A 26,825-nucleotide genomic window follows, 5' to 3' on the forward strand; every position below is an offset into this window, starting at 1 on the left:
AAATTAAATATTCTTAAAAATATGATGAGATAACTCTGTCTGAAATAGTTTCCTCTCGTTTTTGTCAATCTTTAAAAAGTTCAGACAACCTTTTTCAGAAGTGGGGTTCGAACCCGCGCTCTCTTTCGAGAACCACAGCTTAAGTGTTGCGCCTTAGACCGCTCAGCCATACTGACGACACTTTATAAGCCATGCTATCGATTCGATAAATTTTCATCTAGGAATAGAGTAAAAAGACAAACCATATATACCTGCGATAAATGAACATATCTCGAATATTGCAGCATGAACTAATTTTTTATCCCTATCTCCGTCGAACGTATTATTAAAAGAATAATTATTCTTTACTTGAATAAAACCCTCATAAATTAAATACTTTTAAAAATATGATGAGATATTTTGTCTGAAATAGTTTCCTCTCGTTTTTGTCAATCTTTAAAAAGTTCAGACATTCTGTTGTCAGAAGCGGGGTTCGAACCGACGCTCTCTTTCGAGAACCAGAGCTTAAATCCGGCGCCTTAGACCGCTCGGCCATTCTGATGACGTTTTATTAGCCATGCTATCAATTCGATAAATTTTCATCTATTAATAGAGTAAAAAGACAAACCATATGTACCTGCGATAAATGAACATATCTCGAATACTACAGCATAAACTAATTTTTTCTCCCTATCTCCGTCGAACGTATTATGAAAAGAATAATTATTCTTTACTTGAATAAAACCCTCATAATGTAAATACTCTTAAAAATATGATGAGATAACTCTGTCTGAAATAGTTTCCTCTCGTTTTTGTCAATCTTTAAAAAGTTCAGAAACGGTGCTGTCAGAAGTGGGGTTCGAACCCACGCTCTCTTTCGAGAACCAGAGCTTAAATCTGGCGCCTTAGACCTCTCGGCCATTCCGACGACGTTTTACCAGCCATGCTATCGATTCGATAAATTTTCAGCAATGAATAGAGTAAAAAGACAAACCATATGTACCTGCGATAAATGAACATATCTCGAATATTGCAGCATGAACTAATTTTTTCTCCCTATCTCCGTCGAACGTATTATGAAAAGAATAATTATTCTTTATTTGAATAAAACCCTCATAAATTAAATATTCTTAAAAATATGATGAGATAACTCTGTCCGAAATAGTTTCCTCTCGTTTTTGTCAATCTTTAAAAAGTTCAGACAACCTGTTTTCAGAAGTCGGGTTCGAACCCACGCTCTCTTTCGAGAACCACAGCTTAAGTCTGGCGCCTTAGACCGCTCAGCCATACTGACGACACTTTAGAAGCCATGCTATCGATTCGATAAATTTTCAGCAATGAATAGAGTAAAAAGACAAACCATATGTACCTGCGATAAATGAACATATCTCGAATATTGCAGCATGAACTAATTTTTTCTCCCTATCTCCGTCGAACGTATTATGAAAAGAATAATTATTCTTTACTTGAATAAAACATTCATAAATTAAATACTCTTAAAAATATGATGAGATAACTCTGTCTGAAATAGTTTAATCTCGTTTTTGTCAATCTTTAAAATGTTAAGACAACCTCTTGTCAGAAGTGGGGTTCGAACCCACGCTCTCGTTCGAGAACCAGAGCTTAAATCTGGCGCCTTAGACCGCTCGGCCACTCTGACGGCGCTTTAACAGCCATGCTATCGATTCGATAAATTTTCAGCAATGAATAGAGTAAAAAGACAAACCATATGTACCTGCGATAAATGAACATATCTCGAATATTGCAGCATGAACTAATTTTTTCTCCCTATCTCCGTCGAACGTATTATGAAAAGAATAATTATTCTTTACTTGAATAAAACCCTCATAAATTAAATATTCTTAAAAATATGATGAGATAACTCTGTCTGAAATAGTTTCCTCTCGTTTTTGTCAATCTTTAAAAAGTTCAGACAACCTTTTTCAGAAGTCGGGTTCGAACCCGCGCTCTCTTTCGAGAACCACAGCTTAAGTGTTGCGCCTTAGACCGCTCAGCCATACTGACGACACTTTATAAGCCATGCTATCGATTCGATAAATTTTCATCTAGGAATAGAGTAAAAAGACAAACCATATATACCTGCGATAAATGAACATATCTCGAATATTGCAGCATGAACTAATTTTTTATCCCTATCTCCGTCGAACGTATTATTAAAAGAATAATTATTCTTTACTTGAATAAAACCCTCATAAATTAAATACTTTTAAAAATATGATGAGATATTTTGTCTGAAATAGTTTCCTCTCCTTTTTGTCAATCTTTAAAAAGTTCAGACATTCTGTTGTCAGAAGTGGGGTTCGAACCGACGCTCTCTTTCGAGAACCAGAGCTTAAATCCGGCGCCTTAGACCGCTCGGCCATTCTGATGACGTTTTATTAGCCATGCTATCAATTCGATAATATTTCATCTATTAATAGAGTAAAAAGACAAACCATATGTACCTGCGATAAATGAACATATCTCGAATACTACAGCATGAACTAATTTTTTCTCCCTATCTCCGTCGAACGTATTATGAAAAGAATAATTATTCTTTACTTGAATAAAACCCTCATAATTTAAATACTCTTAAAAATATGATGAGATAACTCTGTCTGAAATAGTTTCCTCTCGTTTTTGTCAATCTTTAAAGAGCTCAGAAACGGTGCTGTCAGAAGTGGGGTTCGAACCCACCCTCTCTTTCGAGAACCAGAGCTTAAATCTGGCGCCTTAGACCTCTCGGCCATTCCGACGACGTTTTACCATCCATGCTATCGATTCGATAAATTTTCAGCAATGAATAGAGTAAAAAGACAAACCATATGTACCTGCGATAAATGAACATATCTCGAATATTGCAGCATGAACTAATTTTTTCTCCCTATCTCCGTCGAACGTATTATGAAAAGAATAATTATTCTTTATTTGAATAAAACCCTCATAAATTAAATATTCTTAAAAATATGATGAGATAACTCTGTCCGAAATAGTTTCCTCTCGTTTTTGTCAATCTTTAAAAAGTTCAGACAACCTGTTTTCAGAAGTCGGGTTCGAACCCACGCTCTCTTTCGAGAACCACAGCTTAAGTCTGGCGCCTTAGACCGCTCAGCCATACTGACGACACTTTATAAGCCATGCTATCGATTCGATAAATTTTCAGCAATGAATAGAGTAAAAAGACAAACCATATGTACCTGCGATAAATGAACATATCTCGAATATTGCAGCTAATTTTTTCTCCCTATCTCCGTCGAACGTATTATGAAAAGAATAATTATTCTTTACTTGAATAAAACATTCATAAATTAAATACTCTTAAAAATATGATGAGATAACTCTGTCTGAAATAGTTTAATCTCGTTTTTGTCAATCTTTAAAATGTTAAGACAACCTCTTGTCAGAAGTGGGGTTCGAACCCACGCTCTCGTTCGAGAACCAGAGCTTAAATCTGGCGCCTTAGACCGCTCGGCCACTCTGACGGCGCTTTAACAGCCATGCTATCGATTCGATAAATTTTCAGCAATGAATAGAGTAAAAAGACAAACCATATGTACCTGCGATAAATGAACATATCTCGAATATTGCAGCATGAACTAATTTTTTCTCCCTATCTCCGTCGAACGTATTATGAAAAGAATAATTATTCTTTACTTGAATAAAACCCTCATAAATTAAATATTCTTAAAAATATGATGAGATAACTCTGTCTGAAATAGTTTCCTCTCGTTTTTGTCAATCTTTAAAAAGTTCAGACAACCTTTTTCAGAAGTGGGGTTCGAACCCGCGCTCTCTTTCGAGAACCACAGCTTAAGTGTTGCGCCTTAGACCGCTCAGCCATACTGACGACACTTTATAAGCCATGCTATCGATTCGATAAATTTTCATCTAGGAATAGAGTAAAAAGACAAACCATATATACCTGCGATAAATGAACATATCTCGAATATTGCAGCATGAACTAATTTTTTATCCCTATCTCCGTCGAACGTATTATTAAAAGAATAATTATTCTTTACTTGAATAAAACCCTCATAAATTAAATACTTTAAAAAATATGATGAGATATTTTGTCTGAAATAGTTTCCTCTCGTTTTTGTCAATCTTTAAAAAGTTCAGACATTCTGTTGTCAGAAGTGGGGTTCGAACCGACGCTCTCTTTCGAGAACCAGAGCTTAAATCCGGCGCCTTAGACCGCTCGGCCATTCTGATGACGTTTTATTAGCCATGCTATCAATTCGATAAATTTTCATCTATTAATAGAGTAAAAAGACAAACCATATGTACCTGCGATAAATGAACATATCTCGAATACTACAGCATGAACTAATTTTTTCTCCCTATCTCCGTCGAACGTATTATGAAAAGAATAATTATTCTTTACTTGAATAAAACCCTCATAATTTAAATACTCTTAAAAATATGATGAGATAACTCTGTCTGAAATAGTTTCCTCTCGTTTTTGTCAATCTTTAAAGAGTTCAGAAACGGTGCTGTCAGAAGTGGGGTTCGAACCCACGCTCTCTTTCGAGAACCAGAGCTTAAATCTGGCGCCTTAGACCTCTCGGCCATTCCGACGACGTTTTACCATCCATGCTATCGATTCGATAAATTTTCAGCAATGAATAGAGTAAAAAGACAAACCATATGTACCTGCGATAAATGAACATATCTCGAATATTGCAGCATGAACTAATTTTTTCTCCCTATCTCCGTCGAACGTATTATGAAAAGAATAATTATTCTTTATTTGAATAAAACCCTCATAAATTAAATATTCTTAAAAATATGATGAGATAACTCTGTCCGAAATAGTTTCCTCTCGTTTTTGTCAATCTTTAAAAAGTTCAGACAACCTGTTTTCAGAAGTCGGGTTCGAACCCACGCTCTCTTTTGAGAACCACAGCTTAAGTCTGGCGCCTTAGACCGCTCAGCCATACTGACGACACTTTATAAGCCATGCTATCGATTCGATAAATTTTCAGCAATGAATAGAGTAAAAAGACAAACCATATGTACCTGCGATAAATGAACATATCTCGAATATTGCAGCATGAACTAATTTTTTCTCCCTATCTCCGTCGAACGTATTATGAAAAGAATAATTATTCTTTACTTGAATAAAACATTCATAAATTAAATACTCTTAAAAATATGATGAGATAACTCTGTCTGAAATAGTTTAATCTCGTTTTTGTCAATCTTTAAAATGTTAAGACAACCTGTTGTCAGAAGTGGGGTTCGAACCCACGCTCTCTTTCGAGAACCACAGCTTAAATCTGGCGCCTTAGACCGCTCGGCCACTCTGACGGCGCTTTAACAGCCATGCTATCGATTCGATAAATTTTCAGCAATGAATAGAGTAAAAAGACAAACCATATGTACCTGCGATAAATGAACATATCTCGAATATTGCAGCATGAACTAATTTTTTCTCCCTATCTCCGTCGAACGTATTATGAAAAGAATAATTATTCTTTACTTGAATAAAACATTCATAAATTAAATACTCTTAAAAATATGATGAGATAACTCTGTCTGAAATAGTTTAATCTCGTTTTTGTCAATCTTTAAAATGTTAAGACAACCTCTTGTCAGAAGTGGGGTTCGAACCCACGCTCTCGTTCGAGAACCAGAGCTTAAATCTGGCGCCTTAGACCGCTCGGCCACTCTGATGGCGCTTTAACAGCCATGCTATCGATTCGATAAATTTTCAGCAATGAATAGAGTAAAAAGACAAACCATATGTACCTGCGATAAATGAACATATCTCGAATATTGCAGCATGAACTAATTTTTTCTCCCTATCTCCGTCGAACGTATTATGAAAAGAATAATTATTCTTTACTTGAATAAAACCCTCATAAATTAAATATTCTTAAAAATATGATGAGATAACTCTGTCTGAAATAGTTTCCTCTCGTTTTTGTCAATCTTTAAAAAGTTCAGACAACCTTTTTCAGAAGTCGGGTTCGAACCCGCGCTCTCTTTCGAGAACCACAGCTTAAGTGTTGCGCCTTAGACCGCTCAGCCATACTGACGACACTTTATAAGCCATGCTATCGATTCGATAAATTTTCATCTAGGAATAGAGTAAAAAGACAAACCATATATACCTGCGATAAATGAACATATCTCGAATATTGCAGCATGAACTAATTTTTTATCCCTATCTCCGTCGAACGTATTATTAAAAGAATAATTATTCTTTACTTGAATAAAACCCTCATAAATTAAATACTTTTAAAAATATGATGAGATATTTTGTCTGAAATAGTTTCCTCTCGTTTTTGTCAATCTTTAAAAAGTTCAGACATTCTGTTGTCAGAAGCGGGGTTCGAACCGCCGCTCTCTTTCGAGAACCAGAGCTTAAATCCGGCGCCTTAGACCGCTCGGCCATTCTGATGACGTTTTATTAGCCATGCTATCAATTCGATAAATTTTCATCTATTAATAGAGTAAAAAGACAAACCATATGTACCTGCGATAAATGAACATATCTCGAATACTACAGCATAAACTAATTTTTTCTCCCTATCTCCGTCGAACGTATTATGAAAAGAATAATTATTCTTTACTTGAATAAAACCCTCATAATGTAAATACTCTTAAAAATATGATGAGATAACTCTGTCTGAAATAGTTTCCTCTCGTTTTTGTCAATCTTTAAAAAGTTCAGAAACGGTGCTGTCAGAAGTGGGGTTCGAACCCACGCTCTCTTTCGAGAACCAGAGCTTAAATCTGGCGCCTTAGACCTCTCGGCCATTCCGACGACGTTTTACCAGCCATGCTATCGATTCGATAAATTTTCAGCAATGAATAGAGTAAAAAGACAAACCATATGTACCTGCGATAAATGAACATATCTCGAATATTGCAGCATGAACTAATTTTTTCTCCCTATCTCCGTCGAACGTATTATGAAAAGAATAATTATTCTTTATTTGAATAAAACCCTCATAAATTAAATATTCTTAAAAATATGATGAGATAACTCTGTCCGAAATAGTTTCCTCTCGTTTTTGTCAATCTTTAAAAAGTTCAGACAACCTGTTTTCAGAAGTCGGGTTCGAACCCACGCTCTCTTTCGAGAACCACAGCTTAAGTCTGGCGCCTTAGACCGCTCAGCCATACTGACGACACTTTAGAAGCCATGCTATCGATTCGATAAATTTTCAGCAATGAATAGAGTAAAAAGACAAACCATATGTACCTGCGATAAATGAACATATCTCGAATATTGCAGCATGAACTAATTTTTTCTCCCTATCTCCGTCGAACGTATTATGAAAAGAATAATTATTCTTTACTTGAATAAAACATTCATAAATTAAATACTCTTAAAAATATGATGAGATAACTCTGTCTGAAATAGTTTAATCTCGTTTTTGTCAATCTTTAAAATGTTAAGACAACCTCTTGTCAGAAGTGGGGTTCGAACCCACGCTCTCGTTCGAGAACCAGAGCTTAAATCTGGCGCCTTAGACCGCTCGGCCACTCTGACGGCGCTTTAACAGCCATGCTATCGATTCGATAAATTTTCAGCAATGAATAGAGTAAAAAGACAAACCATATGTACCTGCGATAAATGAACATATCTCGAATATTGCAGCATGAACTAATTTTTTCTCCCTATCTCCGTCGAACGTATTATGAAAAGAATAATTATTCTTTACTTGAATAAAACCCTCATAAATTAAATATTCTTAAAAATATGATGAGATAACTCTGTCTGAAATAGTTTCCTCTCGTTTTTGTCAATCTTTAAAAAGTTCAGACAACCTTTTTCAGAAGTCGGGTTCGAACCCGCGCTCTCTTTCGAGAACCACAGCTTAAGTGTTGCGCCTTAGACCGCTCAGCCATACTGACGACACTTTATAAGCCATGCTATCGATTCGATAAATTTTCATCTAGGAATAGAGTAAAAAGACAAACCATATATACCTGCGATAAATGAACATATCTCGAATATTGCAGCATGAACTAATTTTTTATCCCTATCTCCGTCGAACGTATTATTAAAAGAATAATTATTCTTTACTTGAATAAAACCCTCATAAATTAAATACTTTTAAAAATATGATGAGATATTTTGTCTGAAATAGTTTCCTCTCGTTTTTGTCAATCTTTAAAAAGTTCAGACATTCTGTTGTCAGAAGTGGGGTTCGAACCGACGCTCTCTTTCGAGAACCAGAGCTTAAATCCGGCGCCTTAGACCGCTCGGCCATTCTGATGACGTTTTATTAGCCATGCTATCAATTCGATAAATTTTCATCTATTAATAGAGTAAAAAGACAAACCATATGTACCTGCGATAAATGAACATATCTCGAATACTACAGCATGAACTAATTTTTTCTCCCTATCTCCGTCGAACGTATTATGAAAAGAATAATTATTCTTTACTTGAATAAAACCCTCATAATTTAAATACTCTTAAAAATATGATGAGATAACTCTGTCTGAAATAGTTTCCTCTCGTTTTTGTCAATCTTTAAAAAGTTCAGACAACCTTTTTCAGAAGTCGGGTTCGAACCCGCGCTCTCTTTCGAGAACCACAGCTTAAGTGTTGCGCCTTAGACCGCTCAGCCATACTGACGACACTTTATAAGCCATGCTATCGATTCGATAAATTTTCATCTAGGAATAGAGTAAAAAGACAAACCATATATACCTGCGATAAATGAACATATCTCGAATATTGCAGCATGAACTAATTTTTTATCCCTATCTCCGTGGAACGTATTATTAAAAGAATAATTATTCTTTACTTGAATAAAACCCTCATAAATTAAATACTTTTAAAAATATGATGAGATATTTTGTCTGAAATAGTTTCCTCTCGTTTTTGTCAATCTTTAAAAAGTTCAGACATTCTGTTGTCAGAAGTGGGGTTCGAACCGACGCTCTCTTTCGAGAACCAGAGCTTAAATCCGGCGCCTTAGACCGCTCGGCCATTCTGATGACGTTTTATTAGCCATGCTATCAATTCGATAAATTTTCATCTATTAATAGAGTAAAAAGACAAACCATATGTACCAGCGATAAATGAACATATCTCGAATACTACAGCATGAACTAATTTTTTCTCCCTATCTCCGTCGAACGTATTATGAAAAGAATAATTATTCTTTACTTGAATAAAACCCTCATAATTTAAATACTCTTAAAAATATGATGAGATAACTCTGTCTGAAATAGTTTCCTCTCGTTTTTGTCAATCTTTAAAGAGTTCAGAAACGGTGCTGTCAGAAGTGGGGTTCGAACCCACGCTCTCTTTCGAGAACCAGAGCTTAAATCTGGCGCCTTAGACCTCTCGGCCATTCCGACGACGTTTTACCAGCCATGCTATCGATTCGATAAATTTTCAGCAATGAATAGAGTAAAAAGACAAACCATATGTACCTGCGATAAATGAACATATCTCGAATATTGCAGCATGAACTAATTTTTTCTCCCTATCTCCGTCGAACGTATTATGAAAAGAATAATTATTCTTTACTTGAATAAAACCCTCATAAATTAAATATTCTTAAAAATATGATGAGATAACTCTGTCCGAAATAGTTTCCTCTCGTTTTTGTCAATCTTTAAAAAGTTCAGACAACCTGTTTTCAGAAGTCGGGTTCGAACCCACGCTCTCTTTTGAGAACCACAGCTTAAGTCTGGCGCCTTAGACCGCTCAGCCATACTGACGACACTTTATAAGCCATGCTATCGATTCGATAAATTTTCAGCAATGAATAGAGTAAAAAGACAAACCATATGTACCTGTGATAAATGAACATATCTCGAATATTGCAGCATGAACTAATTTTTTCTCCCTATCTCCGTCGAACGTATTATGAAAAGAATAATTATTCTTTACTTGAATAAAACATTCATAAATTAAATACTCTTAAAAATATGATGAGATAACTCTGTCTGAAATAGTTTAATCTCGTTTTTGTCAATTTTTAAAATGTTAAGACAACCTGTTGTCAGAAGTGGGGTTCGAACCCACGCTCTCGTTCGAGAACCAGAGCTTAAATCTGGCGCCTTAGACCGCTCGGCCACTCTGACGGCGCTTTAACAGCCATGCTATCGATTCGATAAATTTTCAGCAATGAATAGAGTAAAAAGACAAACCATATGTACCTGCGATAAATGAACATATCTCGAATATTGCAGCATGAACTAATTTTTTCTCCCTATCTCCGTCGAACGTATTATGAAAAGAATAATTATTCTTTACTTGAATAAAACCCTCATAAATTAAATATTCTTAAAAATATGATGAGATAACTCTGTCTGAAATAGTTTCCTCTCGTTTTTGTCAATCTTTAAAAAGTTCAGACAACCTTTTTCAGAAGTCGGGTTCGAACACGCGCTCTCTTTCGAGAACCACAGCTTAAGTGTTGCGCCTTAGACCGCTCAGCCATACTGACGACACTTTATAAGCCATGCTATCGATTCGATAAATTTTCATCTAGGAATAGAGTAAAAAGACAAACCATATGTACCTGCGATAAATTAACATATCTTGAATATTGCAGCAGGAACTACTTTTTTCGATTTATTCAAAACTTGTTCTCCCTATCTCCGTAGAACGTATTATGAAAAGAATAATTATTCTTTACTTGAATAAAACCCTCATATATTAAATACTCTTAAAAATATGATGAGATAACTCTGTCTGAAATAGTTTCCTCTCGTTTTTGTCAATCTTTAAAAAGTTCAGAAACGGTGCTGTCAGAAGTGGTGTTCGAACCCACGCTCTCTTTCGAGAACCAGAGCTTAAATCTGGCGCTTTAGACCGCACGGCCATTCTGACGACGCTTTAACAGCCATGCTATCGATTCGATAAATTTTCATCTATGAATAGAGTAAAAAGACAAACCATATATACCTGCGTAAATGAACATATCTCGAATATTGCAGCATGAACTAATTTTTTTCCCTATCTCCGTCGAATGTATTATTAAAAGAATAATTATTCTTTACTTGAATAAAACCCTCATAAATTAAATACTTTTAAAAATATGATGAGATATTTTGTCTGAAATAGTTTCCTCTAGTTTTTGTCAATCTTTAAAAAGTTCAGTCAACCTGTTGTCAGAAGTGGGGTTCGAACCGACGCTCTCTTTCGAGAACCAGAGCTTAAATCCGGCGCCTTAGACCGCTCGGCCATTCTGATGACGTTTTATTAGCCATGCTATCAATTCGATAAATTTTCATATATTAATAGAGTAAAAAGACAAACCATATGTACCTGCGATAAATGAACATATCTCGAATACTACAGCATGAACTAATTTTTTCTCCCTATCTCGTCGAACGTATTATGAAAAGAATAATTATTCTTTACTTGAATAAAACCCTCATAAATTAAATACTCTTAAAAATATGATGAGATAACTCTGTCTGAAATAGTTTCCTCTCGTTTTTGTCAATCTTTAAAAAGTTCAGACAACCTTTTTCAGAAGTCGGGTTCGAACCCGCGCTCTCTTTCGAGAACCACAGCTTAAGTCTGGCGCCTTAGACCGCTCAGCCATACTGACGACACTTTATAAGCCATGCTATCGATTCGATAAATTTTCATCTAGGAATAGAGTAAAAAGACAAACCATATGTACCTGCGATAAATTAACATATCTTGAATATTGCAGCAGGAACTAATTTTTTCGATTTTTTCAAAACTTGTTCTCCCTATCTCCGTAGAACGTATTATGAAAAGAATAATTATTCTATACTTGAATAAAACCCTCATATATTAAATACTCTTAAAAATATGATGAGATAACTCTGTCTGAAATAGTTTCCTCTCGTTTTTGTCAATCTTTAAAAAGTTCAGAAACGGTGCTGTCAGAAGTGGTGTTCGAACCCACGCTCTCTTTCGAGAACCAGAGCTTAAATCTGGCGCTTTAGACCGCACGGCCATTCTGACGACGCTTTAACAGCCATGCTATCGATTCGATAAATTTTACTCTATGAATAGAGTAAAAAGACAAACCATATATACCTGCGATAAATGAACATATCTCGAATATTGCAGCATGAACTAATTTTTTATCCCTATCTCCGTCGAACGTATTATGAAAAGAATAATTATTCTTTACTTGAATAAAACCCTCATAAATTAAATATTCTTAAAAATATGATGAGATAACTCTGTCTGAAATAGTTTCCTCTCGTTTTTGTCAATCTTTAAAAAGTTCAGACAACCTGTTGTCAGAAGTGGGGTTCGAATCGACGCTCTCTTTCGAGAACCAGAACTTAAATCTGGCGACTTAGACCGCTCGGCCATTCTGACGACGCTTTAACAGACATGCTATCGATTCGATAATTTTTCAGCAATTAATAGAGTAAAAAGACAAACCATATGTACCTGCGATAAATTAACATATCTCTAATATTGCAGCATGAACTAATTTTTTCTACCTATCTCCGTCGAACGTATTATGAAAAGAATAATTATTCTTTACTTGAATAAAACCCTCATAAATTAAATATTCTTAAAAATATGATGAGATAACTCTGTCCGAAATAGTTTCCTCTCGTTTTTGTCAATTTTTAAAAAGTTCAGACAACCTGTTTTCAGAAGTCAGGTTCGAACCCACGCTCTCTTTCGAGAACCACAGCTTAAGTCTGGCGCCTTAGACCGCTCAGCCATACTGACGACACTTTATAAGCCATGCTATCGATTCGATAAATTTTCAGCAATGAATAGAGTAAAAAGACAAACCATATGTACCTGCGATAAATGAACATATCTCGAATATTGCAGCATGAACTAATTTTTTCTCCCTATCTCGGTCGAACGTATTATGAAAAGAATAATTATTCTTTACTTGAATAAAACCCTCATAAATTAAATACTCTTAAAAATATGATGAGATAACTCTGTCTGAAATAGTTTAATCTCGTTTTTGTCAATCTTTAAAATGTTAAGACAACCTGTTGTCAGAAGTGGGGTTCGAACCTACGCTCTCATTCGAGAACCAGAGCTTAAATCTGGCGCCTTAGACCGCTCGGCCATTCTGACGCTGCTTTATCAGCCATGCTATCGATTCGATAAATTTTCAACAATGAATAGAATAAAAAGACAAACCATATGTACCTGCGATAAATGAACATATCTCGAATATTGCAGCATGAACTAATTTTTTCTCCCTATCTCCGTCGAACGTATTATGAAAAGAATAATTATTCTTTACTTGAATAAAACATTCATAAATTAAATATTCTTAAAAATATGATGAGATAACTCTGTCTGAAATAGTTTAATCTCGTTTTTGTCAATCTTTAAAATGTTAAGACAACCTGTTGTCATAAGTGGGGTTCGAACCCACGCTCTCGTTCGAGAACCAGAGCTTAAATCTGGCGCCTTAGACCCCTCGGCCACTCTGACGGCGCTTTAACAGCCATGCTATCGATTCGATAAATTTTCAGCAATGAATAGAGTAAAAAGACAAACCATATGTACCTGCGATAAATGAACATATCTCGAATATTCCAGCATGAACTAATTTTTTCTCCCTATCTCAGTCGAACGTATTATGAAAAGAATAATTATTCTTTACTTGAATAAAACACTCATAAATTAAATATTTATAAAATATGATGAGATAACTCTGTCTGAAATAGTTTCCTCTCGTTTTTGTCAATCTTTAAAAATTTCAGACAACCTTTTTCAGAAGTCGGGTTCGAACCCGCGCTCTCTTTCGAGAACCACAGCTTAAGTCTGGCGCCTTAGACCACTCAGCCATACTGACGACACTTTATAAGCCATGCTATCGATTCGATAAATTTTCATCTAGGAATAGAGTAAAAAGACAAACCATATGTACCTGCGATAAATTAACATATCTTGAATATTGCAGCAGGAACTAATTTTTTCGATTTATTCAAAACTTGTTCTCCCTATCTCCGTAGAACGTATTATGAAAAGAATAATTATTCTTTACTTGAATAAAACCCTCATATATTAAATACTCTTAAAAATATGATGAGATAACTCTGTCTGAAATAGTTTCCTCTCGTTTTTGTCAATCTTTAAAAAGTTCAGAAACGGTGCTGTCAGAAGTGGTGTTCGAACCCACGCTCTCTTTCGAGAACCAGAGCTTAAATCTGGCGCTTTAGACCGCACGGCCATTCTGACGACGCTTTAACAGCCATGCTATCGATTCGATAAATTTTCATCTATGAATAGAGTAAAAAGACAAACCATATATACCTGCGATAAATGAACATATCTCGAATATTGCAGCATGAACTAATTTTTTATCCCTATCTCCGTCGAACGTATTATGAAAAGAATAATTATTCTTTACTTGAATAAAACCCTCATAAATTAAATACTCTTAAAAATATGATGAGATAACTCTGTCTGAAATAGTTTAATCTCGTTTTTGTCAATCTTTAAAATGTTAAGACAACCTGTTGTCAGAAGTGGGGTTCGAACCTACGCTCTCATTCGAGAACCAGAGCTTAAATCTGGCGCCTTAGACCGCTCGGCCATTCTGACGCTGCTTTATCAGCCATGCTATCGATTCGATAAATTTTCAACAATGAATAGAATAAAAAAACAAACCATATGTACCTGCGATAAATGAACATATCTCGAATATTGCAGCATGAACTAATTTTTTCTCCCTATCTCCGTCGAACGTATTATGAAAAGAATAATTATTCTTTACTTGAATAAAACATTCATAAATTAAATATTCTTAAAAATATGATGAGATAACTCTGTCTGAAATAGTTTAATCTCGTTTTTGTCAATCTTTAAAATGTTAAGACAACCTGTTGTCATAAGTGGGGTTCGAACCCACGCTCTCGTTCGAGAACCAGAGCTTAAATCTGGCGCCTTAGACCGCTCGGCCACTCTGACGGCGCTTTAACAGCCATGCTATCGATTCGATAAATTTTCAGCAATGAATAGAGTAAAAAGACAAACCATATGTACCTGCGATAAATGAACATATCTCGAATATTGCAGCATGAACTAATTTTTTCTCCCTATCTCCGTCGAACGTATTATGAAAAGAATAATTATTCTTTACTTGAATAAAACCCTCATAAATTAAATATTCTTAAAAATATGATGAGATAACTCTGTCTGAAATAGTTTCCTCTCGTTTTTGTCAATCTTTAAAAAGTTCAGACAACCTTTTTCAGAAGTCGGGTTCGAACCCGCGCTCTCTTTCGAGAACCACAGCTTAAGTCTGGCGCCTTAGACCGCTCAGCCATACTGACGACACTTTATAAGCCATGCTATCGATTCGATAAATTTTCATCTAGGAATAGAGTAAAAAGACAAACCATATGTACCTGCGATAAATTAACATATCTTGAATATTGCAGCAGGAACTAATTTTTTCGATTTATTCAAAACTTGTTCTCCCTATCTCCGTAGAACGTATTATGAAAAGAATAATTATTCTTTACTTGAATAAAACCCTCATATATTAAATACTCTTAAAAATATGATGAGATAACTCTGTCTGAAATAGTTTCCTCTCGTTTTTGTCAATCTTTAAAAAGTTCAGAAACGGTGCTGTCAGAAGTGGTGTTCGAACCCACGCTCTCTTTCGAGAACCAGAGCTTAAATCTGGCGCTTTAGACCGCACGGCCATTCTGACGACGATTTAACAGCTTTGCTATCGATTCGATAAATTTTCATCTATGAATAGAGTAAAAAGACAAACCATATATACCTGCGATAAATGAACATATCTCGAATATTGCAGCATGAACTAATTTTTTATCCCTATCTCCGTCGAACGTATTATGAAAAGAATAATTATTCTTTACTTGAATAAAACCCTCATAAATTAAATATTCTTAAAAATATGATGAGATAACTCTGTCTGAAATAGTTTCCTCTCGTTTTCGTCAATCTTTAAAAATTTCAGACAACCTTTTTCAGAAGTCGGGTTCGAACCCGCGCTCTCTTTCGAGAACCACAGCTTAAGTCTGGCGCCTTAAACCACTCAGCCATACTGACGACACTTTATAAGCCATGCTATCGATTCGATAAATTTTCATCTAGGAATAAAGTAAAAAGACAAACCATATGTACCTGCGATAAATGAACATATCTTGAATATTGCAGCAGGAACTAATTTTTTCGATTTATTCAAAACTTGTTCTCCCTATCTCCGTAGAACGTATTATGAAAAGAATAATTATTCTTTACTTGAATAAAACCCTCATATATTAAATACTCTTAAAAATATGATGAGATAACTCTGTCTGAAATAGTTTCCTCAAATTTTTTTCAATCTTTAAGAAGTTCAGAAACGGCGCTGTCAGAAGTGGGGTTCGAACCCACGCTCTCTTTCGAGAACCAGAGCTTAAATCTGGCGCCTTAGACCGCTCGGCCATTCTGACGACGCTTTATCAGCCATGCTATCGATTCGATAAATTTTCATCTATGAATAGAGTAAAAAGACAAACCATATGTACCTGCGATAAATGAACATATCTTGAATATTGCAGCAGGAACTAATTTTTTCGATTTATTCAAAACTTGTTCTCCCTATCTCCGTAGAACGTATTATGAAAAGAATAATTATTCTTTACTTGAATAAAACCCTCATATATTAAATACTCTTAAAAATATGATGAGATAACTCTGTCTGAAATAGTTTCCTCTCCTTTTCCTATCTTTAAGAAGTTCAGAAACGGCGCTGTCATAAGTGGGTTTCGTACCCACGCTCTCTTTCGAGAACCAGAGCTTAAATCTGGCGTCTTAGACCGCTCGGCCATTCTGACGACGCTTTATCAGCCATGTTATCGATTCGATAAATTTTCATCTATGAATAGAGTAAAAAGACAAACCATATGTACATGCGATAAATGAACATATCTCGAATATTGCAGCATGAACTAATTTTTTCTCCGTCGAACGTATTATGAAAAGAATAATTATTCTTTACTTGAATAAAACCCTCATAAATTTAATACTCTTAAAAATATGATGAGATAACTCTGTCTGAAATGGTTTCCTCTCTTTTTTGTCAATCTTTAAAAAAATCAGACAATCTGTTGTCAGAAGTGGTGTTTGAACCCACGCTCTCTTTCGAGAACCAGAGCTTAAATCTGGCGCCTTTGACCGCTCGGCCATTCTGACGACGCTTTATCAGCCATGCTATCGATTCCATAAATTTTCAGCAATGAATAGAGTAAAAAGACAAACCATATGTACCTGCGATAAATGAACATATCTTGAATATTGCAGCAGGAACTAATTTTTTCGATTTATTCAAAACTTGTTCTCCCTATCTCCGTAGAACGTATTATGAAAAGAATATTTATTCTTTACTTGAATAAAACCCTCATATATTAAATACTCTTAAAAATATGATGAGATAACTCTGTCTGAAATAGTTTCCTCAAATTTTTTTCAATCTTTAAGAAGTTCAGAAACGGCGCTGTCAGAAGTGGGGTTCGAACCCACGCTCTCTTTCGAGAACCAGAGCTTAAATCTGGCGCCTTAGACCGCTCGGCCATTCTGACGACGCTTTATCAGCCATGCTATCGATTCGATAAATTTTCATCTATGAATAGAGTAAAAAGACAAACCATATGTACCTGCGATAAATGAACATATCTTGAATATTGCAGCAGGAACTAATTTTTTCGATTTATTCAAAACTTGTTCTCCCTATCTCCGTAGAACGTATTATGAAAAGAATAATTATTCTTTACTTGAATAAAACCCTCATATATTAAATACTCTTAAAAATATGATGAGATAACTCTGTCTGAAATAGTTTCCTCTCCTTTTCCTATCTTTAAGAAGTTCAGAAACGGCGCTGTCATAAGTGGGTTTCGTACCCACGCTCTCTTTCGAGAACCAGAGCTTAAATCTGGCGTCTTAGACCGCTCGGCCATTCTGACGACGCTTTATCAGCCATGTTATCGATTCGATAAATTTTCATCTATGAATAGAGTAAAAAGACAAACCATATGTACATGCGATAAATGAACATATCTCGAATATTGCAGCATGAACTAATTTTTTCTCCGTCGAACGTATTATGAAAAGAATAATTATTTTTTACTTGAATAAAACCCTCATAAATTTAATACTCTTAAAAATATGATGAGATAACTCTGTCTGAAATAGTTTAATCTCGTTTTTGTCAATCTTTAAAATGTTAAGACAACCTGTTGTCATAAGTGGGGTTCGAACCCACGCTCTCGTTCGAGAACCAGAGCTTAAATCTGGCGCCTTAGACCCCTCGGCCACTCTGACGGCGCTTTAACAGCCATGCTATCGATTCGATAAATTTTCAGCAATGAATAGAGTAAAAAGACAAACCATATGTACCTGCGATAAATGAACATATCTCGAATATTGCAGCATGAACTAATTTTTTCTCCCTATCTCCGTCGAACGTATTATGAAAAGAATAATTATTCTTTACTTGAATAAAACACTCATAAATTAAATATTTATAAAATATGATGAGATAACTCTGTCTGAAATAGTTTCCTCTCGTTTTTGTCAATCTTTAAAAATTTCAGACAACCTTTTTCAGAAGTCGGGTTCGAACCCGCGCTCTCTTTCGAGAACCACAGCTTAAGTCTGGCGCCTTAGACCACTCAGCCATACTGACGACACTTTATAAGCCATGCTATCGATTCGATAAATTTTCATCTAGGAATAGAGTAAAAAGACAAACCATATGTACCTGCGATAAATTAACATATCTTGAATATTGCAGCAGGAACTAATTTTTTCGATTTATTCAAAACTTGTTCTCCCTATCTCCGTAGAACGTATTATGAAAAGAATAATTATTCTTTACTTGAATAAAACCCTCATATATTAAATACTCTTAAAAATATGATGAGATAACTCTGTCTGAAATAGTTTCCTCTCGTTTTTGTCAATCTTTAAAAAGTTCAGAAACGGTGCTGTCAGAAGTGGTGTTCGAACCCACGCTCTCTTTCGAGAACCAGAGCTTAAATCTGGCGCTTTAGACCGCACGGCCATTCTGACGACGCTTTAACAGCCATGCTATCGATTCGATAAATTTTCATCTATGAATAGAGTAAAAAGACAAACCATATATACCTGCGATAAATGAACATATCTCGAATATTGCAGCATGAACTAATTTTTTATCCCTATCTCCGTCGAACGTATTATGAAAAGAATAATTATTCTTTACTTGAATAAAACCCTCATAAATTAAATACTCTTAAAAATATGATGAGATAACTCTGTCTGAAATAGTTTAATCTCGTTTTTGTCAATCTTTAAAATGTTAAGACAACCTGTTGTCAGAAGTGGGGTTCGAACCTACGCTCTCATTCGAGAACCAGAGCTTAAATCTGGCGCCTTAGACCGCTCGGCCATTCTGACGCTGCTTTATCAGCCATGCTATCGATTCGATAAATTTTCAACAATGAATAGAATAAAAAGACAAACCATATGTACCTGCGATAAATGAACATATCTCGAATATTGCAGCATGAACTAATTTTTTCTCCCTATCTCCGTCGAACGTATTATGAAAAGAATAATTATTCTTTACTTGAATAAAACATTCATAAATTAAATATTCTTAAAAATATGATGAGATAACTCTGTCTGAAATAGTTTAATCTCGTTTTTGTCAATCTTTAAAATGTTAAGACAACCTGTTGTCATAAGTGGGGTTCGAACCCACGCTCTCGTTCGAGAACCAGAGCTTAAATCTGGCGCCTTAGACCGCTCGGCCACTCTGACGGCGCTTTAACAGCCATGCTATCGATTCGATAAATTTTCAGCAATGAATAGAGTAAAAAGACAAACCATATGTACCTGCGATAAATGAACATATCTCGAATATTGCAGCATGAACTAATTTTTTCTCCCTATCTCCGTCGAACGTATTATGAAAAGAATAATTATTCTTTACTTGAATAAAACCCTCATAAATTAAATATTCTTAAAAATATGATGAGATAACTCTGTCTGAAATAGTTTCCTCTCGTTTTTGTCAATCTTTAAAAAGTTCAGACAACCTTTTTCAGAAGTCGGGTTCGAACCCGCGCTCTCTTTCGAGAACCACAGCTTAAGTGTTGCGCCTTAGACCGCTCAGCCATACTGACGACACTTTATAAGCCATGCTATCGATTCGATAAATTTTCATCTAGGAATAGAGTAAAAAGACAAAGCATATGTACCTGCGATAAATTAACATATCTTGAATATTGCAGCAGGAACTAATTTTTTCGATTTATTCAAAACTTGTTCTCCCTATCTCCGTAGAACGTATTATGAAAAGAATAATTATTCTTTACTTGAATAAAACCCTCATATATTAAATACTCTTAAAAATATGATGAGATAACTCTGTCTGAAATAGTTTCCTCTCGTTTTTGTCAATCTTTAAAAAGTTCAGAAACGGTGCTGTCAGAAGTGGTGTTCGAACCCACGCTCTCTTTCGAGAACCAGAGCTTAAATCTGGCGCTTTAGACCGCACGGCCATTCTGACGACGATTTAACAGCCTTGCTATCGATTCGATAAATTTTCATCTATGAATAGAGTAAAAAGACAAACCATATATACCTGCGATAAATGAACATATCTCGAATATTGCAGCATGAACTAATTTTTTATCCCTATCTCCGTCGAACGTATTATGAAAAGAATAATTATTCTTTACTTGAATAAAACCCTCATAAATTAAATATTCTTAAAAATATGATGAGATAACTCTGTCTGAAATAGTTTCCTCTCGTTTTCGTCAATCTTTAAAAATTTCAGACAACCTTTTTCAGAAGTCGGGTTCGAACCCGCGCTCTCTTTCGAGAACCACAGCTTAAGTCTGGCGCCTTAGACCACTCAGCCATACTGACGACACTTTATAAGCCATGCTATCGATTCGATAAATTTTCATCTAGGAATAGAGTAAAAAGACAAACCATATGTACCTGCGATAAATTAACATATCTTGAATATTGCAGCAGGAACTAATTTTTTCGATTTATTCAAAACTTGTTCTCCCTATCTCCGTAGAACGTATTATGAAAAGAATAATTATTCTTTACTTGAATAAAACCCTCATATATTAAATACTCTTAAAAATATGATGAGATAACTCTGTCTGAAATAGTTTCCTCTCGTTTTTGTCAATCTTTAAAAAGTTCAGAAAAGGTGCTGTCAGAAGTGGGGTTCGAACCCACGCTCTCTTTCGAGAACCAGAGCTTAAATCTGGCGCCTTAGACCGCTCGGCCATTCTGACGACGCTTTATAAGCCATGCTATCGATTCGATAAATTTTCAGCAATGAATAAAGTAAAAAGACAAACCATATGTACCTGCGATAAATGAACATATCTTGAATATTGCAGCAGGAACTAATTTTTTCGATTTATTCAAAACTTGTTCTCCCTATCTCCGTAGAACGTATTATGAAAAGAATAATTATTCTTTACTTGAATAAAACCCTCATATATTAAATACTCTTAAAAATATGATGAGATAACTCTGTCTGAAATAGTTTCCTCAAATTTTTTTCAATCTTTAAGAAGTTCAGAAACGGCGCTGTCAGAAGTGGGGTTCGAACCCACGCTCTCTTTCGAGAACCAGAGCTTAAATCTGGCGCCTTAGACCGCTCGGCCATTCTGACGACGCTTTATCAGCCATGCTATCGATTCGATAAATTTTCATCTATGAATAGAGTAAAAAGACAAACCATATGTACCTGCGATAAATGAACATATCTTGAATATTGCAGCAGGAACTAATTTTTTCGATTTATTCAAAACTTGTTCTCCCTATCTCCGTAGAACGTATTATGAAAAGAATAATTATTCTTTACTTGAATAAAACCCTCATATATTAAATACTCTTAAAAATATGATGAGATAACTCTGTCTGAAATAGTTTCCTCTCCTTTTCCTATCTTTAAGAAGTTCAGAAACGGCGCTGTCATAAGTGGGTTTCGTACCCACGCTCTCTTTCGAGAACCAGAGCTTAAATCTGGCGTCTTAGACCGCTCGGCCATTCTGACGACGCTTTATCAGCCATGTTATCGATTCGATAAATTTTCATCTATGAATAGAGTAAAAAGACAAACCATATGTACATGCGATAAATGAACATATCTCGAATATTGCAGCATGAACTAATTTTTTCTCCGTCGAACGTATTATGAAAAGAATAATTATTCTTTACTTGAATAAAACCCTCATAAATTTAATACTCTTAAAAATATGATGAGATAACTCTGTCTGAAATGGTTTCCTCTCTTTTTTGTCAATCTTTAAAAAAATCAGACAATCTGTTGTCAGAAGTGGTGTTTGAACCCACGCTCTCTTTCGAGAACCAGAGCTTAAATCTGGCGCCTTTGACCGCTCGGCCATTCTGACGACGCTTTATCAGCCATGCTATCGATTCCATAAATTTTCAGCAATGAATAGAGTAAAAAGACAAACCATATGTACCTGCGATAAATGAACATATCTTGAATATTGCAGCAGGAACTAATTTTTTCGATTTATTCAAAACTTGTTCTCCCTATCTCCGTAGAACGTATTATGAAAAGAATATTTATTCTTTACTTGAATAAAACCCTCATATATTAAATACTCTTAAAAATATGATGAGATAACTCTGTCTGAAATAGTTTCCTCAAATTTTTTTCAATCTTTAAGAAGTTCAGAAACGGCGCTGTCAGAAGTGGGGTTCGAACCCACGCTCTCTTTCGAGAACCAGAGCTTAAATCTGGCGCCTTAGACCGCTCGGCCATTCTGACGACGCTTTATCAGCCATGCTATCGATTCGATAAATTTTCATCTATGAATAGAGTAAAAAGACAAACCATATGTACCTGCGATAAATGAACATATCTTGAATATTGCAGCAGGAACTAATTTTTTCGATTTATTCAAAACTTGTTCTCCCTATCTCCGTAGAACGTATTATGAAAAGAATAATTATTCTTTACTTGAATAAAACCCTCATATATTAAATACTCTTAAAAATATGATGAGATAACTCTGTCTGAAATAGTTTCCTCTCCTTTTCCTATCTTTAAGAAGTTCAGAAACGGCGCTGTCATAAGTGGGTTTCGTACCCACGCTCTCTTTCGAGAACCAGAGCTTAAATCTGGCGTCTTAGACCGCTCGGCCATTCTGACGACGCTTTATCAGCCATGTTATCGATTCGATAAATTTTCATCTATGAATAGAGTAAAAAGACAAACCATATGTACATGCGATAAATGAACATATCTCGAATATTGCAGCATGAACTAATTTTTTCTCCGTCGAACGTATTATGAAAAGAATAATTATTCTTTACTTGAATAAAACCCTCATAAATTTAATACTCTTAAAAATATGATGAGATAACTCTGTCTGAAATGGTTTCCTCTCTTTTTTGTCAATCTTTAAAAAAATCAGACAATCTGTTGTCAGAAGTGGTGTTTGAACCCACGCTCTCTTTCGAGAACCAGAGCTTAAATCTGGCGCCTTTGACCGCTCGGCCATTCTGACGACGCTTTATCAGCCATGCTATCGATTCCATAAATTTTCAGCAATGAATAGAGTAAAAAGACAAACCATATGTACCTGCGATAAATGAACATATCTTGAATATTGCAGCAGGAACTAATTTTTTCGATTCATTCAAAACTTGTTCTCCCTATCTCCGTAGAACGTATTATGAAAAGAATAATTATTCTTTACTTGAATAAAACCCTCATATATTAAATACTCTTAAAAATATGATGGGATAACTCTGTCTGAAATAGGTTCCTCTCATTTTTTTCAATCTTTAAGAAGTTCAGAAACGGTGCTGTCAGAAGTGGGATTCGAACCCACGCTCTCTTTCGAGAACCAGAGCTTAAATCTGGCGTCTTAGACCGCTCGGCCATTCTGACGACGCTTTATCGGCCATGCTATCGATTCGATAAATTTTCATCTATGAATAGAGTAAAAAGTCAAACCATATGTACCTGCGATAAATGAACATATCTTGAATATTGCAGCAGGAACTAATTTTTTCGATTTATTCAAAACTTGTTCTCCCTATCTCCGTAGAACGTATTATGAAAAGAATAATTATTCTTTACTTGAATAAAACCCTCATATATTAAATACTCTTAAAAATATGATGAGATAACTCTGTCTGAAATAGTTTCCTCTCATTTTTTTCAATCTTTAAGAAGTTCAGAAACGGTGCTGTCAGAAGTGGGATTCGAACCCACGCTCTCTTTCGAGAACCAGAGCTTAAATCTGGCGTCTTAGACCGCTCGGCCATTCTGACGACGCTTTATCAGCCATGCTATCGATTCGATAAATTTTCATCTATGAATAGAGTAAAAAGACAAACCATATGTACCTGCGATAAATGAACATATCTTGAATATTGCAGCAGGAACTAATTTTTTCGATTTATTCAAAACTTGTTCTCCCTATCTCCGTAGAACGTATTATGAAAAGAATAATTATTCTTTACTTGAATAAAACCCTCATATATTAAATACTCTTAAAAATATGATGAGATAACTCTGTCTGAAATAGTTTCCACTCATTTTTTTCAATCTTTAAGAAGTTCAGAAACGGCGCTGTCAGAAGTGGGGTTCGAACCCACGCTCTCTTTCGAGAACCAGAGCTTAAATCTGGTGTCTTAGACCGCTCGGCCATTCTGACGACGCTTTATCAGCCATGCTATCGATTCGATAAATTTTCATCTTTGAATAGAGTAATAAGACAAACCATATGTACCTGCGATAAATGAACATATCTTGAATATTGCAGCAGGAACTAATTTTTTCGATTTATTCAAAACTTGTTCTCCCTATCTCCGTAGAACGTATTATGAAAAGAATAATTATTCTTTACTTGAATAAAACCCTCATCAATTAAATACTCTTAAAAATATGAAGAGATAACTCTATCTGAATTAGTTTCTCTCTCGTTTTTTTCATTCTTTAAAAAGTTCAGAAACGGTGCTTCAGAAGTGGGGTTCGAACCCACGCCCTCTTTCGAGAACCAGAGCTTATATAAGGCGCCTTAGACCGCTCGGCCATTCTGACAACACTTTAAAAGCCATGCTATCGATTCGACATATTTTCATTTATGAATAGAGTAAAAAGACAAACAGTATGTACCTGCGATAAATGAACATATCTCGAATTTTGCAGCATGAACTAATTTTTTCGATTTATTCAAAACTTGTTCTCCCTATCTCCGTAGATCTCATTATAAAAAGAATAATTATTCTTTACTTGAATAAAACCCTCATCAATTAAATACTCTTAAAAATATGAAGAGATAACTCTATCTGAAATAGTTTCCTCTCGTTTTTGTCAATCTTTAAAAAGTTCAGAAACGGTGCTGTCAGAAGTGGTGTTCGAACCTACGCTCGCTTTCGAGAACCAGAGTTTAAATCTGGCGCCTTAGACCGCTCGGCCATTCTGACAACCTTTTAACAGCCATGCTATCGATTCGACATATTTTCATCTATGAATAGAGTAAAAAGACAAACCATATATACCTGCGATAAATGAACATATCTCGTATATTGCAGCATGAACTAATTTTTTCGATTTATTCAAAACTTGTTCTCCCTATCTCCGTAGATCTCATTATAAAAAGAATAATTATTCTTTACTTGAATAAAACCCTCATAAATTAAATACTCTTAAAAATATGATGAGATAACTCTGTCTGAAATAGTTTCCTCTCGTTTTTGTCAATCTTTAAAAGGTTCAGACAACCTGTTGTCAGAAGTTGGGTTTAAACCCACGCTCTCGTTCGATAACCAGATTTTAAATCTGGCGCCTTAGACCGGTCGGCCATTCTGACGACGCTTTATCAGCCATGATATCGATTCGATAAATTTTCAGCAATGAATAGAGTAAAAAGACAAACCATATGTACCTGCGATAAATGAACATATCTCGAATATTGCAGCAGGAACTTATTTATTTGATTTATTCAAGACTTGTTCTCCCTATCTCCGTAGAACCTATTATAAAAAAAGGGGCGGGAATAAAACCCTTATCAATGATATACTTTTGAAAATAAGATCAGCTAACATTCTAATTTTGTTTCTGTTTTGCGTTGTTTGTCCTTAAGAAATTACACGCATAGATGTCAGAAGTGGTGTTTTTAAGCACGCTCTCTTATGTTAACTAGAGCTTAAATCTGGTTCCTTTGACCGGTGGTCCATTCTGGCGACGCATTTGTACCATTGGTATTGATTCCATAAATTTTCAACTATGAATATACTAAAAGTGCATATTCATAGTACCTCACTCCATGTACCTATGATGATTCACCATATTACAACAAAAAGACAAAAATAACTGGAGCCTATTTAATTGATTTAATCAAGACATTTTCCTTGTAGAGTTGGTAATGATAGAAATACTTTACGCTTTTCTTTACGAATAATCCTTCATCATTTAAGTACTTTCAAATATAAGATAAGCTAATTTATTTCTATTTTTCGTCCTCTAGCTTTAAGAAATTAGACAATTTGTTTTCAGATGTCGGGTTCGAATCCAATCTCTCTTTCGAAAACCAGAGCTTATACATGGCGACTTAGGCCGTTCGGCCAATTGAAGGATGGTTTTGCGCTAATACTATCGATTCTAAAATTTTTCAGCCATGAATAGGCTTCAAAGTACTAACTGTATGTATCAACGATAAAGAATAAAAGTCGACAAAAATTAACAGGCACCTATTTAACTGATTTAATATTTCTACCTTTTCTTCTGGTTTTCTGAAACGGGATATGAAAGAAATATATTACTCTTTTTGGTGCCAATAAACTCTGATCAATAAAATTCTTTAAAAAGTAATATTCACTAACTCATTCTGATTTTGTTTATGTAGTTCGGCGTGTT

At 35.1% G+C, this 26,825-nt stretch overlaps 30 non-coding genes across 30 annotated transcripts; all 30 read right to left on the reverse strand.

The window, feature by feature from the left end:
* Positions 1–823: 823 nt before the first annotated feature.
* On the reverse strand, positions 824–907 carry Trnal-uaa (transfer RNA leucine (anticodon UAA)). The gene has a single exon. It is a non-coding gene; the product is annotated as a tRNA-Leu (tRNA).
* A 648-nt stretch (positions 908–1,555) lies between these two features.
* On the reverse strand, positions 1,556–1,639 carry Trnal-uaa (transfer RNA leucine (anticodon UAA)). Its single transcript has one exon. It is a non-coding gene; the product is annotated as a tRNA-Leu (tRNA).
* A 1,012-nt stretch (positions 1,640–2,651) lies between these two features.
* Trnal-uaa (transfer RNA leucine (anticodon UAA)) lies at positions 2,652–2,735 on the reverse strand. Its single transcript has one exon. It is a non-coding gene; the product is annotated as a tRNA-Leu (tRNA).
* Positions 2,736–3,377: 642 nt separating this feature from the next.
* Trnal-uaa (transfer RNA leucine (anticodon UAA)) lies at positions 3,378–3,461 on the reverse strand. The gene has a single exon. It is a non-coding gene; the product is annotated as a tRNA-Leu (tRNA).
* Positions 3,462–4,473: 1,012 nt separating this feature from the next.
* Trnal-uaa (transfer RNA leucine (anticodon UAA)) lies at positions 4,474–4,557 on the reverse strand. Its single transcript has one exon. It is a non-coding gene; the product is annotated as a tRNA-Leu (tRNA).
* A 648-nt stretch (positions 4,558–5,205) lies between these two features.
* Trnal-uaa (transfer RNA leucine (anticodon UAA)) lies at positions 5,206–5,289 on the reverse strand. Its single transcript has one exon. It is a non-coding gene; the product is annotated as a tRNA-Leu (tRNA).
* A 282-nt stretch (positions 5,290–5,571) lies between these two features.
* On the reverse strand, positions 5,572–5,655 carry Trnal-uaa (transfer RNA leucine (anticodon UAA)). Its single transcript has one exon. It is a non-coding gene; the product is annotated as a tRNA-Leu (tRNA).
* A 1,012-nt stretch (positions 5,656–6,667) lies between these two features.
* Trnal-uaa (transfer RNA leucine (anticodon UAA)) lies at positions 6,668–6,751 on the reverse strand. Its single transcript has one exon. It is a non-coding gene; the product is annotated as a tRNA-Leu (tRNA).
* Positions 6,752–7,399: 648 nt separating this feature from the next.
* Positions 7,400–7,483, reverse strand: Trnal-uaa (transfer RNA leucine (anticodon UAA)). Its single transcript has one exon. It is a non-coding gene; the product is annotated as a tRNA-Leu (tRNA).
* A 1,742-nt stretch (positions 7,484–9,225) lies between these two features.
* On the reverse strand, positions 9,226–9,309 carry Trnal-uaa (transfer RNA leucine (anticodon UAA)). The gene has a single exon. It is a non-coding gene; the product is annotated as a tRNA-Leu (tRNA).
* A 648-nt stretch (positions 9,310–9,957) lies between these two features.
* Positions 9,958–10,041, reverse strand: Trnal-uaa (transfer RNA leucine (anticodon UAA)). The gene has a single exon. It is a non-coding gene; the product is annotated as a tRNA-Leu (tRNA).
* A 2,878-nt stretch (positions 10,042–12,919) lies between these two features.
* Trnal-uaa (transfer RNA leucine (anticodon UAA)) lies at positions 12,920–13,003 on the reverse strand. Its single transcript has one exon. It is a non-coding gene; the product is annotated as a tRNA-Leu (tRNA).
* A 282-nt stretch (positions 13,004–13,285) lies between these two features.
* Positions 13,286–13,369, reverse strand: Trnal-uaa (transfer RNA leucine (anticodon UAA)). Its single transcript has one exon. It is a non-coding gene; the product is annotated as a tRNA-Leu (tRNA).
* A 1,032-nt stretch (positions 13,370–14,401) lies between these two features.
* Positions 14,402–14,485, reverse strand: Trnal-uaa (transfer RNA leucine (anticodon UAA)). Its single transcript has one exon. It is a non-coding gene; the product is annotated as a tRNA-Leu (tRNA).
* A 282-nt stretch (positions 14,486–14,767) lies between these two features.
* On the reverse strand, positions 14,768–14,851 carry Trnal-uaa (transfer RNA leucine (anticodon UAA)). The gene has a single exon. It is a non-coding gene; the product is annotated as a tRNA-Leu (tRNA).
* A 1,418-nt stretch (positions 14,852–16,269) lies between these two features.
* On the reverse strand, positions 16,270–16,353 carry Trnal-uaa (transfer RNA leucine (anticodon UAA)). The gene has a single exon. It is a non-coding gene; the product is annotated as a tRNA-Leu (tRNA).
* Positions 16,354–17,011: 658 nt separating this feature from the next.
* Trnal-uaa (transfer RNA leucine (anticodon UAA)) lies at positions 17,012–17,095 on the reverse strand. Its single transcript has one exon. It is a non-coding gene; the product is annotated as a tRNA-Leu (tRNA).
* A 302-nt stretch (positions 17,096–17,397) lies between these two features.
* Positions 17,398–17,481, reverse strand: Trnal-uaa (transfer RNA leucine (anticodon UAA)). Its single transcript has one exon. It is a non-coding gene; the product is annotated as a tRNA-Leu (tRNA).
* Positions 17,482–18,139: 658 nt separating this feature from the next.
* On the reverse strand, positions 18,140–18,223 carry Trnal-uaa (transfer RNA leucine (anticodon UAA)). The gene has a single exon. It is a non-coding gene; the product is annotated as a tRNA-Leu (tRNA).
* Positions 18,224–19,255: 1,032 nt separating this feature from the next.
* Positions 19,256–19,339, reverse strand: Trnal-uaa (transfer RNA leucine (anticodon UAA)). The gene has a single exon. It is a non-coding gene; the product is annotated as a tRNA-Leu (tRNA).
* Positions 19,340–19,621: 282 nt separating this feature from the next.
* On the reverse strand, positions 19,622–19,705 carry Trnal-uaa (transfer RNA leucine (anticodon UAA)). The gene has a single exon. It is a non-coding gene; the product is annotated as a tRNA-Leu (tRNA).
* Positions 19,706–21,123: 1,418 nt separating this feature from the next.
* On the reverse strand, positions 21,124–21,207 carry Trnal-uaa (transfer RNA leucine (anticodon UAA)). The gene has a single exon. It is a non-coding gene; the product is annotated as a tRNA-Leu (tRNA).
* A 302-nt stretch (positions 21,208–21,509) lies between these two features.
* Trnal-uaa (transfer RNA leucine (anticodon UAA)) lies at positions 21,510–21,593 on the reverse strand. Its single transcript has one exon. It is a non-coding gene; the product is annotated as a tRNA-Leu (tRNA).
* Positions 21,594–22,251: 658 nt separating this feature from the next.
* Trnal-uaa (transfer RNA leucine (anticodon UAA)) lies at positions 22,252–22,335 on the reverse strand. Its single transcript has one exon. It is a non-coding gene; the product is annotated as a tRNA-Leu (tRNA).
* Positions 22,336–22,637: 302 nt separating this feature from the next.
* Trnal-uaa (transfer RNA leucine (anticodon UAA)) lies at positions 22,638–22,721 on the reverse strand. Its single transcript has one exon. It is a non-coding gene; the product is annotated as a tRNA-Leu (tRNA).
* Positions 22,722–23,379: 658 nt separating this feature from the next.
* On the reverse strand, positions 23,380–23,463 carry Trnal-uaa (transfer RNA leucine (anticodon UAA)). The gene has a single exon. It is a non-coding gene; the product is annotated as a tRNA-Leu (tRNA).
* A 302-nt stretch (positions 23,464–23,765) lies between these two features.
* Trnal-uaa (transfer RNA leucine (anticodon UAA)) lies at positions 23,766–23,849 on the reverse strand. The gene has a single exon. It is a non-coding gene; the product is annotated as a tRNA-Leu (tRNA).
* Positions 23,850–24,151: 302 nt separating this feature from the next.
* Positions 24,152–24,235, reverse strand: Trnal-uaa (transfer RNA leucine (anticodon UAA)). The gene has a single exon. It is a non-coding gene; the product is annotated as a tRNA-Leu (tRNA).
* A 302-nt stretch (positions 24,236–24,537) lies between these two features.
* On the reverse strand, positions 24,538–24,621 carry Trnal-uaa (transfer RNA leucine (anticodon UAA)). Its single transcript has one exon. It is a non-coding gene; the product is annotated as a tRNA-Leu (tRNA).
* Positions 24,622–25,309: 688 nt separating this feature from the next.
* On the reverse strand, positions 25,310–25,393 carry Trnal-uaa (transfer RNA leucine (anticodon UAA)). Its single transcript has one exon. It is a non-coding gene; the product is annotated as a tRNA-Leu (tRNA).
* Between the last annotated feature and the right edge of the window lie 1,432 nt (positions 25,394–26,825).

The sequence above is a fragment of the Argiope bruennichi genome, chromosome 10, assembly GCF_947563725.1.
Source record: "Argiope bruennichi chromosome 10, qqArgBrue1.1, whole genome shotgun sequence".
Classification (NCBI taxonomy): domain Eukaryota; kingdom Metazoa; phylum Arthropoda; class Arachnida; order Araneae; family Araneidae; genus Argiope; species Argiope bruennichi.